Genomic DNA, 14,219 nt, shown 5'->3' on the forward strand with positions numbered 1-14,219 from the left:
GCCGAAAATTGTACTCATACTGCTCTCAAGGTGCTCACCCTTTCTTTTTACTTCCCTTTCAAATATACATTAATAAGAATCACTTAAACATAGCTATTTTCTTTGTATATTAGGGAAGATGTCCATCTTTCTTAGTGTTGTCAATTGGTTTAATTTCTTCAGGCTCTTTAATAAAATAAACGTTGATGTCCAATGTGATTATTCTTGCATTAGCTAGGTAATTTCTCTGGGGTGGGTGACAATTTAATTCAAAAATAAGCTGTTATGTGTATAGGGAAGGGCATTTTGGGCAGAATCTGGATTAGTTTTCACACAAGATTCAATGTACTATAAATGTATAAGCCAAATTCTTCTTGAATCTGTATTATGGAAGGGTTCATGAATTTTTAATTCTCAGGTCCCCGCCAATGATATAGTGTTCTGTAGATTACATTTAATTTTTAATTTTCAAACAGACACAAAAGTAGAAAGAAAAGTAAAATGAATCTCTGTGTAAGAATCATCCAAATTCAACAGTTACCAAGACTACCATGATGGATGGCTTCATAATTTTTACTTTGCAGGAGTATTTTATATAAACATTTTCTGAAGAATAGCAAACTACAGAAAAGTACACAAACCATACGAATATAACCCTATGAGCATCTGTTTTATGAAGCAGAAAACAGAACCCCGACAGTGTTCTTATGTCTCTGTCTAGTCACTACTCCCAACTTCAAGGGAAACCAATATTAAGACTTCTATCATCATAGATTAGTTTTGCCTATTTTTGGAATTTTATGTAAATGAAATCAGATAGTATAGACTCTTTTGTGTCTGTCTTTATGTGCTCAATATTGTTTATGACATTCACCCATGGTGTAGCAGCTTGTTGGAGTTTGTCTATTCTTGTCATCATGTGGTATTGAGTTGTATGGATAGGCCATTATTTACCCCTTTTACTGTTGAACATTTGGATTGTTTCCAGTCTTTGGCATTAAAAATAGTGTTACCATTAACATTTTTTAATGTGCCTTTTGCTGAATATATGCGTGCATTTCTTTTATGTGTACATGTGCTGAAGTATTATAAGCAAATTTCAGAAATTGTCATTTTACCTTTACATATTTTAGCATACTTTGTTATGCATCTCTGAAAAGTATGGACATTTCCTCACATAATCATTGCTTGCTATCATCTGATGCCTTATCTTTTACTAATTAAAATGCATTTCCAGTACATTTTAAAATGAGAAAGCCCTTTTTTCAGGATAGTTTTGGAAGATTATGAGCTGAAAATATTGAAGTTGAAATATACCAAAGTTGATGGTAGTTTTCTTTAGTTTTGATGGACAGATCAAATAACCAACAAGCATTTACTAAACTCCTTTTTGCTGGATTATCTAACTCCTGTTTGGCAGTATTCTCACCCATACACTAACTTACTGACTAGGATTTAAAGGGAGAAAATAATTCCTTTTGATAAATTGTTAGCAATGGAATTGTTTATGTAAGTATCATAAAGTAATAATTCAACTCACAAACAAAATGGACTGTGGAGCATACTTTAAAGAATACTTACTTCAATGACTTTTTCTAGGGGCGCCTGGGTGGCTCAGTGGGTTAAGCCTCTGCCTTCGGCTCAGGTCATGATCCCAGGGTCCTGGGATGGAGCCCCACATTGGGTTCTCTGCTCAGCGGGGAGCCTGCTTCCTCCTCTCTCTGCTGCCTGCCTCCCTTGCCTACTTGTGATCTCTGTCAAATAAATAAATAAAATCTTTTTAAAAAAATGACTTTTTCTAAGCATAGTAAATGTTACTTCCACAGGATTTCTAAGAGATGTTTAGAATAATTAGAATAGTTATCAATAAATTATATATATAATAATATATATTATATTATAGAAAATACATTATATAAACATATTTAAGAAAGGACACTAATATATATTAATTAAAATTTATTATATTAATATATAATTATTATAGTTAAAATAATCAGTACTTAATTAAGACATTCTTTCTTTCTTACTTCCTTTCTTTTTCTTTCTTTTCTTTTTTTTGAAAGAAACAGAGAGAGGTCATGAGTGGGGTGGAGGAGCAGAGGGAGAGGGACAAGCAGACCCCTAGTTGAGCATGGAATCCGACGTAGGGTTTGATCCCAGGACCAAGATCATGACCTGAGACCAAGGCAGATGTTTAACTGACTTAGCCACCCAGGCACCCATCAAAGAGGTATCTTAATAAACATTTACTACATCCGATTTCATTATTTTATGAACATAATGTCATGAAAAAGAGGTGATCTTTTTCACTTGTGATACATGATAATGATTAAATAATTTGGAATACCTTTATTTGTATAATCTTGGTTCATGTTTTCACGTTGGACCACTCCTATTTTATAGATAAATTTTTTTGCTCTGATTTTCCTTATTATTTTATCACTCCAAACATTAAAACTTGTTTCAAAACTTGCCTCAAGGGGCGCCTGGGTGGCTCACTGGGTTAAAGCCTCTGCCTTCTGCTCAGGTCATGATCCCAGGGTCTTGGGATCGAGCCCCACATCGGGCTCTCTGCTCAGCAGGGAGCCTGCTTCCTCCTCACTCTCTCTGCCTGCCTCTCTGCCTACTTGTGACCTGTCAAATAAATAAAATCTTAAAAAAAAAAAAAAACTTGCCTCAAATTCTGATTTTTCAATGCATTAGCTGTGTGATCTTCATCAAGCAATGACCTCTGAGGCCCAATTTTCTTGTCTAAATCATATGGTGATAATTCCTACCTCTTTGTGTTTCACATTTATCTAATAATAATTGTAATATTTATCATGAATATTTTTCTAGAAACTCACACCATATATAAATATTCTTATATTAGTATGCTATTTCAATAGTTAAAAGTTCTAAAATCAAAAGACTGGCATAAACACAATAGAAACTATTTAGGCTTTCTGCTTTTGTTTTGAATTTTGTTGTTCTTTGACTTTTGGTCACCTAAAACAGTAAAAGCAACAATTAGCTGTTGCAGACAACAGCTATGATTTACTGAGCCTTACCATCTACCAAGTATTGTGTTTATTATTTCATATAAAATGTATGTAATCTTCACAACAATGCTGTAAGATAGTTTAATACCAGTAACAATAATTTATACCTGTTTTGCAAATGAAGAGATTGAAATTCAGAGAAGTTAAATAAGGTTTTCATTGCCATAGAGCTGGTAAGTAGTAGAGACAGAATTCTAATTCATTTTTCTTTTCTTCGGCTGGGTCAAGATTTTCTTTATACAACGGAAACTCACTTTATTCTGCAATGGCATCTGTACAAATAGAATTGTAAGCACTATGATGTAGTTATGTTAACTTTCAGTAAATTTTTAAAGAAATGTCAGTAAATAATGCTCTTTTACCAATCTCATGGGGTGTCAGGTTGGAAAAAATAAAATATTAATATCCTTTCCTTTAATATTTGTAAATAGAGCCTTAAACAATTTGGTGAATTTTCATATTATATATAAAATTAGTGTATTTTAAGAACTCATTTTTACAAGTTGATAACTTTTTTTTATAAGTACAAAACTTTTAAAATAATTAATTAACTCTTACCTAGCATTTACTCATCTACTGTGATGTGTTAAGACATTAACTGGATGCGCAGAAAGCACTTAGCACCTTGACTAACTGGCAGGCCACGTTTTTTTGTGGGACTAACAATGCACAGGATCTGAGCATTCATTTTATTTATTTATTTATTTACTTATTTATTATTTTTTATTTAAATTCAATTTAGTTAAAATACGGTATATCATTAGTTTCAGGGGTAGAATGGAGTGATTTATCAGTTGCATATAACACCCAGTGCTCATCACATCAAGTGTCCTTCTTAGAAAGTGTCATTGAAAGTTCTGTTGCAAAATATTTTCTTCTGTAATGAGCCATGTAATGTGGCTATTGAGAAGTCACATTCCTAGTTATTTATCTACCTCCTCATCAGTCTAATGTCAAATTATATTTCTTCCTTCCCACTGTCTTAGAAGTCTTCAGTATAAAGAATTTTGGGGGGCGCCTGGGTGGCTCCCTCGGTTAAATGACCGGCTCTTGATTTTGGCTTAGGTCATGATCTCAGGATCGTGGGATGGAGCCTTGAGTGTGTGTGTTGGTGGGGGGGGGGGGTGTCCCACACTGAGTGGAGAGTCTGCTTGTCTCTCTTTCCCTCTGTCCCTCTCTCTACTCACACTCATGTGCTTGCACATACTCTCTCTCTAAAAATGAATAAATCTTTTTTAAAAAAGAATTTTTTAAAAATGATTTTATTTATTTGACAGAGAGAGATATGGCGAGAGAGTTGATACAAGCAGGGGGAGTGGGAGAGGGAGAAGCAGGCCTCCTGTCAAGCAGGGACCCCAACACGGGGCTCTATCCCAGGGCCCTGGGATCATGATCTGAGCCGAAGGCAGAAGCCCAACGACTGGGCCACTCAGCTCCCCTATAAAAGGAATTTTTGATGGAACAATTCATAATGCCTAAAAACATTTGCCTTGTATAGTTACAGCCCTGTCTCTTTTCTGATTAAAGACGGAGGTGATTAGTAAACCGAAGGTCAGTTTTTTCCCACGTGTTAAGTAAAATATTAGCACCCTAAACTTAATAAGTGATTACCTTGGGGGAATCAGATATATTTTCTAATCCTGCTTATGTTCTTTCTTGTCATGGTTAAGGTTTTGTTTTTTGTTTTTTTAGATTTTATTTATTTATTTGAGAGAGAGTGAGAGCTAGAGAAGGAGAGCACACACACACAGAGGGAGAGGGAATGAGAGAGCCCCAGGTGGAGCTCAATCCCAGGAACCTGGGATCAGGACTGGAGCTGAAGGCAAACACTCAACCAACTGAGTCACCCAGGTGCCCAAGCGTTAATGTTTTTAAAGGTCCCAGGAGGTTAGAGTGTGTGTGACATGTGGCGTGTGTGTGTGTGTGTGTGTGTGACTATTTCAGTTCATTGGGTTGTAAGGAGTAAAGCGGAGGGGTAAGAGGTGCTGAGGGAAATAGGAAGAAGAAAAGAGAACACATCAAAGAGAAACTTTAAGATTAAGGTTGCTGAGTATAGAGGGGTATTACTTCAGAGATAACAGTTTCCCATTGTTAGAAGTTTTTGAAGAGATGCTGGAAGTTGTTTGGCCAGTATGTAATATAGGGGGTTTGGATATTTGGATCTAATATCAGGCCCACTTGTACATCAAAGATTCTAGAAATCCATAATTCTAAATGATAGGAAACTGGTTAGAGCTCCTTGGATGACAATTATGAATCAGATCAAGTTCAAAGGGGGAGAGGTTTTTGTTTTTATATTTGCATGGCTACAAGAACAATTTCAAACACATGATAACAAGAGTGCTTTGTCTTACAAGATGAAAGTTTGACTCCACTTTTCGCTCTCTATTACCAACAGTAATTCAATTAAAATTTTATTTCAAGCTCATCTTCTGTCAGAAGCTTTGTCTTTGGTATGCTTGCATTCTGATATACCCTATGTAAGTCATTCAAACTGGTGAGCATCTCATTTGGCAAAAAGAATGCAGTTGTTTTTTTCATAAACAGCAGTTTGGAAAACTGGGTAGAGAACAAACTGTTCACTTAGCATTGCAGTTACTTTGTTCTTTTTCTCTGTGATATGCTCTAATTTTATTACCACAAACAAATGAAAGGCGTAGGGATGGGAAGTAGGGTACAGGCCATATTCTGAACTGGCTTTCAATTGTGACTTGTTCTGATTCCATTTGTACATTCAAAAATGGCTATTTTGAAATTAAATTTGCTTGGCATATCTAAGCTATCATTTGCTTTTGTTTCGGGGAGCTATCTTCATTCTGTGGGATGATAGGATTCAGGTCTAGCTGGTCACTCTATCATTTCAGTGGGTGAAGCTTGTCCTCACTGAGATTGTATTATGTTTAGGAATTCACTTTCTCTTTAGCCCTGGGATGAATATTGTTATTCACTTCGATTCTTCCTCAAGTGTTATCTGTGTGTGACTTGCATCAGCATCTCTTGGGATGATTATTAGATTCTCGCACAAATTTACAGAATCAAAAACATAGGAATCTGAATTTTGAACACATTTCTACACAAACAGGTTATTCCTATTTAACTGAACATTCAAAAATCATGATCATCTGAGTTATTCTGTATTGTCTCTCCCCTTTCAGTAGCTTCTCAAAGAAAAGTGTACCATTCTTAATACCAGTTTTGGCCCCCTCTCTGAGTCCTGAGTCTTTCTCAAACTGAGGCAAATCCCCTTGTTGATCCATGAATTTTTCCCCTCGTAACTAGATGTAGAAACCAAACATCTCAAAAGAATACTGTGGTGGTTAAATTTTATATGTTGATTTGGCTAGGTTATGGTGCCCAATTGTTTGGTTAAATGTTTGTCTAGATGTTGCTCTGAAGGTATTTTGTAGATGTAATTAACATCTTTAATCATTGACTTTAAATAGCTTGCTCTTTTTTTTTTTTTTTAAGATTTTATTTATTTATTTGTTTGACAGGCAGAGATCACAAGCAGGCAGAGAGAGAGGGAAGCAGGCTCCCTGCTGAGCAGAGAGCCTGACCTGGGGCTCCATCCCAGGACCCTGGGATCATGACCTGAGCTGAAGGCAGAGGCTTTAACCCACTGAGCCACCCAGGCACCCCAGTAGCTTGCTCTTGATAATGTGAGTGGGCTTTTTCCAGTCAGCTACCTTAAGACCCCAAACTGGCATTTCCCAGGGAAGAAGGAATTCTGTTGCAAGACAGTGATATAGAGATGCTGCCTGAGTTTCCAGCCTGCTGCTCTGCCCTTCAGATTTCAAATTTCAGAGTAGCCAACTCTCACAAACTTGTAAGGTAATCTCTTAAAATCTCTTTCTCTATAGTCTATAAATAATCTCTATCAATCTCTATCTATCTATCTATCCATCTTTCTATCTATCATCTCCTGTTCTGTTTCTCTAAAGAACCCAGACAGGCACAAATAGCTCCAGATACCATGTGACTCTCAGAAACTCTCACAGACTAACAGTCTCAGGACCTCCTTAGTAGCTCCCCAGCTGCGTGTTTATGTAGTCAATAGTACTAATGACTCTCTTTGATCTTAGATTACTGGTTGCCTCCCCATACCTCCCCCCTAGATAAGGCCTTATACTGAACAACTAATTCCTACTTTTCTACCATTCAGCTCATCGAATTCCTAATTATGACTTGCTTCCTGTATGTTCTGATTCTGAACTCCATTTAGTGGACTACAAATACCAAAACTATACATGTAGGATACAGTATTATTTACATGGCTCTATCTTTGCAACCAGAGAAGTTTCCCTAGGACCCAACTTGTTTTAGAGTAAAGGTATCATTTCAGATCCTTTTTGTTCCTCTGCCCTTCATTCTTATCTTTTCTGAATTTTCCAAACAGATCATCATGCCTTGTGTCTACATATTGATTTGGCAACATAAATATCCTTAGTATATATAAAAAAAAAATAATGCTTTTTGTTATCTTGCTTTCTGCCAAATTTTTGTGTCAAGCTTGAAAAGTGTAAATGTAAGGAGATGAGAAAACATTTTACCATCTCAGCAATTAGCCTCAGAATTTCTTCCATGATGAGAAGGGTTTTTGGGTAAAAAGCTCCCATGCAATAAATTTGTATTTTGTTGCAAGAGTATGGCAGTTGCCAAGGTCACATGTTATAGTTGTAGGTAGTATGCTATATGGTTTCAAGGAGAGGTTCTAGAATCAGACTGTATTGGTTCATATCCTGGCCCTACTATTTATTAGCTCTGTGAACTTGGAAAAATTATTAGACCTTTTGGTTCCTCATCTATAAAAAGGATGATGATATTAATAGTTACTTCCTAGGATTTTTATAAGGAATAAATGTAGTAATATAAGTAATACACATAGCACAGTGTCTAAAGTATATGAAATCCTCAATCAATGTCAGCTGTTATTATTTTCATCGTTATAAGAGGGAAAGCTCCTCTGCATGGGACATGGAAAAAAGAGAAAGGGAGAGGAGAGTAGGGATCAAGAATGTTGGGGCAAACCTGGGACTGTATTACAATAGTAAGAGGGCAGAAAGGCATTTAAAAATAGTTCTGATTTAATATCCTACAGGAAATTAGGGTACCTGGTGGCTGAGTCAGTTAAGCGTCTGTCTTTTGCCAAGTCATGATCTCAGGGTTCCAGGATGGAGCCCCATGTCTGGCTCCCTGCTCAGCGGGGAGTCTGCTTCTCCCTCTCTCTCTGCCTCTCCTCTCCATTTGTGTTCTCTCTCACTTGCTCTACTCTCTCTTAAATAAATAAATTTTTAAAAATCATACAAAAATAATATTCTAGGTGCCTGGGTGGCTTAGTTGATTAAGCAACTGCCTTCGGCTCAGGTCATGATCCTGGAGTCCCTGGATCGAGTCCCACATTGGGCTCCCTGCTCAGTGGGGAGTCTGCTTCTCCTCTGACCCCTCCTTTCTCATGTGCACGTGCTCTCTCTCTCTCCAAATAAATAAATAAATAAATCTTAAAAAAATATTCTACAGGAAATTGTTTGAATTGCTGTATTATAAGCCTATTTTCCTTCCTCCTCTCAAAGTCAATAAAGTCTACTAAACTCATGAATCCTCCATTTTATGAGTGTGTGTGTACAATGGAGATGGAGTAGAGTTTCATATCCAGGTTAAAGTTGCACATTATAGAGACAGTATACACAGCAGCAAGAACCAAGCTGGTCAAAGATCCTATGAACCTGAGCCCCTCACCAATTTGTTGGAATTTTTTTTATTTTGTAAACCAGATCAAGACAAGTTTGCTCAGGTAAAAAACATGGGAAATCCCCAGCTGATACTGGATTAAATGAGTAATTTTTTCCTTTCATATTTTTTGGAAAAATGGAAGATTTTCACAATAGTGCTCCACATTGCTCATTCTTTGAAGGGTGTCATATGTATGCAAAGACTAACACTGTCATGTCAGTTACTTTTTTTTTTTTTTTAAGATTTTTACTTATTATATGACAGACAGAGATCACAAGTAGGCAGAGAAGCAGGCAGAGAGAGAGGAGGAAGCAGGCTCCCCACTGAGCAGGGAGCCTGATGCGGGGCTCCATCCCAGAACCCCGGGATCATGACCCAAGCCAAAGGCAGAAGCTTTAACCCACTGAGCCACCCAGGTGCCCCCACGTCAGTTACTTTTTTTTTTTTTTTTTTAAGATTTTATTTATTTATTTCACAGAGAGAGATCACAAGTAGGCAGAGAGAGAGGAGGAAGTAGGCTCCCTGCCAAGCAGAGAGCCCAATGGGGGACTCGATCCCAGGACCCTGAGATCATGACCTGAGCCGAAGGCAGAAGCTTAACCCACTGAGCCATCCAGGCGCCCTGTCAGTTACTTTTTAGTGAAAAAGTAATTTCAATCTTTACTTGAACCTGTAGAATAAAAAAGGGTATCAAATTTATATTCCCAAACTATGCTGTCTAAAATACACCTTACTCATCCTGTAATTTTTTTTTGACGGATCTTACTTAGGAATTTCCCCCAAACTCCCCCAGATATCCAGGTCTTTTAATCCCTTTGTCCCCTCTCCCAGTTCTTTGTTACATGAATAGATTGGGGCTAAGGACTCTCCGCCCCCCCCATCCCATTCTCATTCTCATATTTTTGCATTACAAAAGAACAGGTCCACCCAGAAGGGGATCTCATCAGGAAGTAAGAAAGAAGAGAATCTAAATGGGCAATGACAAATTTGTCTTTAGTAGGGAGAAAGGAAAGGAGAAAACCAACAGAAACCTTTTTTCCCCTACTATATCCTGGAAATCTAAAGGAAAAAAAAAGTAGACCCTGTTGAATCCAATCATCTATGTCTCTTTTCTTGAGAGGGACTGATCATCATCCATTAACACATGTTAATGTTTAATTAATTTTTGATAATGTAAGTTCATACTGAATGTATAATGTGAACTACATTTTACATTTTTTACACTTTTACATAATGACAAACTAGAGTCATTGGCATGCTAGGAAGGACAACACAAGAAAAGGCAATTATAGGCTGATCTTCCTAATAAACATATCATAAATGGGATTACGTTAGCTCATAAAATTATTTAGAGATTATAACCTGTATTCCTATTCTTTGGAAGACCTGAATATTACTGGAACATTTATTCTGTGAGAGTTTGGAAGTCTTCATTAGTGATATCATTTGGGCTCGGAATTTTCAATGTGGTAAGATTTTTTATTTGGATTCAATTTCTTCAATAGTAAATAACTATCTAGATAATTCTATTTCTGCCTAAATAAGTTTTATAAGTTATATATTTCTAGAAATATTTCATTTTTGTCTAAATCTTCACATGTTTTGGCATGAAGTTATTCATAATATACTTATATATTTTTGATGTCTGCTGTGTCTCTGATAATTTCCTTAGCTATGTATCTTAACATTAACACTTGCTACTAGCTTATTGTCCCTATCTATATAATTCTTGAATAAGACAGAATTCCATTTCTTTCATATCACTTTCTGCAAAATGTCCACTGCCTTTTACCATGAGAATAGCATGGTGGATTAAATAAAGATGAACACAAATTCACTGAAATCCCACCTATCAAGAGTGGGGTCTAGTTCCCTTTGCTTTGAATCTGGGCTGGTCAATGACCACATTAACAAAAAGTATAAAGGATATGAGGCCATTCTGGGCCTTGCTTTTAAGAGGAATTCAGTTTCTACCTTCCCCTCTTGGAACCCTGAGCCACTGTACAAAACATCTGACTCCTCAGCAGAAAACATCAAATGGAGAGGCTCCAAGGCTATAAGAGATGCAGAAGGTTCCTGCAAGGGCCTATTTAGCCAGAGCGGCCCCACCTCAATTGAATAGCCATTTTGTTGTTTATTCAGTAAAACTTAAATTGACCCTGCCCTCACCAGGGGAACTTCTTTAAAAGCAAGTCCCGGAAACCCGTCCCAGGTAACAAAGCCCAAATACAAGGTTGGGTCAGGTCAGGTAGAGATAACAGCCCAAATGCAGGGATGGGTGGGGTCAGGTGGAGACATCCAATCAGTACAGCGCACATACTGTCTCCCTAGCTACCAAGAAGTGTGGGCCCCGCCTCCTGGGTGCCAATTCTGACTAAAGTGATAGGCTAGTTCAAATAGCTACTATGGGGTGGATTGTAATTCAATTGGTCACTTATGTGTGACCTAGCATGACTGTGCAGCTTTCTCTATCAGTTACAATCTCATTCACCACCTGTGTGTAGCCAGGCCCAACCACATGGCCTTTGCTCTATAAAAGTTAGTCTGTGAGGCAGGGAGGGGTCGCCCTCTCTGTAAGGGGTGGCCCCAACTGGTCTGTTTGATGGTCGGTTTGGTTCTTGATGCTTGGCACGAAATAAAGCTTTGCTTGACCTTTGTTTTGTATCAGTCTCTCTCCTTTGACCATGGACTCATTATTGGGGGACCCAACACTGGGGACCCAACAGTTCCCACTGAGCCCAGCCTTCTAGCCATCTGCACCAAGGTGCTAGGGAACTGAGTGAGGCCATATAAAACTTACCAACCAGCCTAGAAGCTCACTGAATGTTGCTGAATAATTCTTGGTGGTGGAGAAAAAGAGGTTGCCAGCCAAACCCTGCCTGAATTTCTGACCCACTAAATTGTGAGAGATAATAAAATGGTCACTGTTTAGGCACTAAGTTTGGGAGGTAGTTTGTTTCACAGTAATAGATAACCAGACAGCAGAAGACATTTTGCTTTATGTGTCGTGATTCTGTTGTTATTTTTATTCTGCATTCTCTGATATGTGCTATATCTTTGAGAGAAATTTTATGGACTGTCCTAGGTCTGTAGTGACATTCTGGTTTGAATAAAAACTGGTTTGAATAAAGCAGTAAACCTGTATCGACCTTCATAGTAAAATAATTGAGAAATATAAATTAACTAGATAGGGAGGAAATATATTGATAAAATAATTGCTCTCAATAAAATCATGCAGGTAGAAAACAACTGAGATGTGTTTATGGGGTAATACACCAGTTTTCTAGAATAGAAAATTTTTGAAATGAAGTTCTAGGGGAGAAAAATTAAAATTCTAGGTGAAGACTAAACTTACAATGTGCCATTTTTAAAGTGCATTACATACAACTCTAAGTTATGTGATAGTTTTGGAAAAATAGGAAAGAAAAGAGTTCCGTGAAAAAATATCTCTGAAAAAAATAAAACTCACCAAAGTGTCAATTAATAAATATTTATTAAACCAATGAAAACTGTGCTAATGTTTAATAGTTTTATACTCTTGAAGACTTGGACTATCCTTCAATATGCTTATGCAATTGTAAATACCTAAGAGGCACAGAGGGTGAAAGACTAGGCAGGGTTCCTAAGTATTTGACCACATAACAATCCTCTTGATTGTTCATCAAGGAATTACTTGCATTCCACAGAACACCCTTTGGGAAATGTTCTTTTAAATCTGTTTTTGTTTTCGTTTTTGTTTTTGTTTTTATAGATTTTATTTATTTATTTGTCAAAGAGACAGAGAGAGAGAGAGAGAGAGAAAACACAAGCAGGGTGAACTGTAGGCAGAGGCAGAGGGAGAAGCAGGCTCTGCATGAGCAATGAGCCCATTGTGGGACTTGATACCAGACCCCTGGGATCATGACCTGAGCTGAAGGCCGACTCTTAACTGACTGAGCCATCCAGGTGCCTCTAAATCTGTTGGATTCTGATATAGGCTGCAAAAATGACTAAATTCTGGTTCCAGTAATAGCCAAGGATCTGGTATTGCAATAATCATCCTGTCTGTAACAATTGTAAACTTTGGATTAAGTTAAAAAAAAATTAAAAAAAAAAAAAGGCATGAGGTTTCACCAAAAGCAGGAAAATATACTAAAAGCAACTAAAATCTCTCCTAAATCTCTCCTTGAAAGAAGAGAACTGCACTGAGTGAGATTCCACATTTACATAGACTTTTCCAAGAGGATAGTGCAGGGTGCTTGAGTGCACTAGGCAGTGCAGGGTGCTTGAGTAAAGAGACACCGAACTATTGGCTTGTGGTGTCACAGTGTGGATTTTGGGTCCCTCCAAGTAGCTCAAAATTGGAAGGGTACTCCATAGTGTGGGGTCTATATGCAATCTAAGTCTATATATAATCTCTCCTCCAATCTTTGGTTAATCCCTGAACTGGGCATGCACAAGGAAGATCTAAGCAGCCAGGTGGATATCAAGCCTGAAAAGCTAAGTAGATGAGCAGAGATTTCAGTAGCTGCTCACCACAAAAAAGAATTTGGAATTTGAGTCCCATCAAGTGAACTTTTATGCTAGAACAGATCAAATATCTTCTCAAATGAAGATGACAAAATTCTGTGTCCACAATGTGTCATCCATGTCTAGTATATGTTTGTTCTAGCCATACCAAAAAAAAAAAAAAAAAAACCAAAAACAGAAAATATGACCTATAGTCCAGGAAGAAAAATGCAGAAAAAAGAAGACAACCCTGAGATAGCACAAGTGTTTTAGTTACAAGTCTAATTTACATTTCAGAAAGTAATTCCTTCAATATCTATAGACAAATAAGAATAAAGTAGAAGTGCTAAAATGGTAACATTTAGGGAATCTGGTAAAGGGTTTTGGAGAATTCTTTGTATTATTATTGTTTTTTCTCTTACTCTTTTTTTTTTTTCCAAGATTTCATTTATTTATTTGAGAGAGAGACAACACTTCAGAGAGAGAGATCATGAGCAGGGTGGAGGGGCAGAGGGAGAAGCAGACTTCCTGATGAGCAGGGAGCCCAATCGGGGACTCGATTCCAGGACTCCAGGATCACAATGGCACATGCCCAACCAACTGGGCCACCCAGGTGCCCTGTACTTTCTGTTACTCTTAAATTATGTCATTTCTCAAAAATTAAAAAAAAAATGTGATATGCCATTAGAGACAGGTAGAACTAAGGACTTGATTAAAGTAGATGAGTGTGTACTACAAAAAAAAACTAGAGAATATTGAATGTCAGTGAGAGTGCCACAAAAGGGCCAATCTTACCATTGCGAGAGGGAGTAGAAGGTAGGGGATCCCTCTGAAACATCTGGTGATTTATATTAAAGACTTTGACAATGGGCATCCCATTTTATTCAGTAATTTCCATTCTGGAAATCTCTCCTAAAAAAAAAACCAAATATAAAATGTGGAAACAGTTTTTTATACAAAATATGTCCAATCCAGCAT

Source organism: Lontra canadensis, unplaced genomic scaffold, assembly GCF_010015895.1.
Source record: "Lontra canadensis isolate GAN:19392208 unplaced genomic scaffold, GSC_riverotter_1.0 scaffold19, whole genome shotgun sequence".
Taxonomy (NCBI): domain Eukaryota; kingdom Metazoa; phylum Chordata; class Mammalia; order Carnivora; family Mustelidae; genus Lontra; species Lontra canadensis.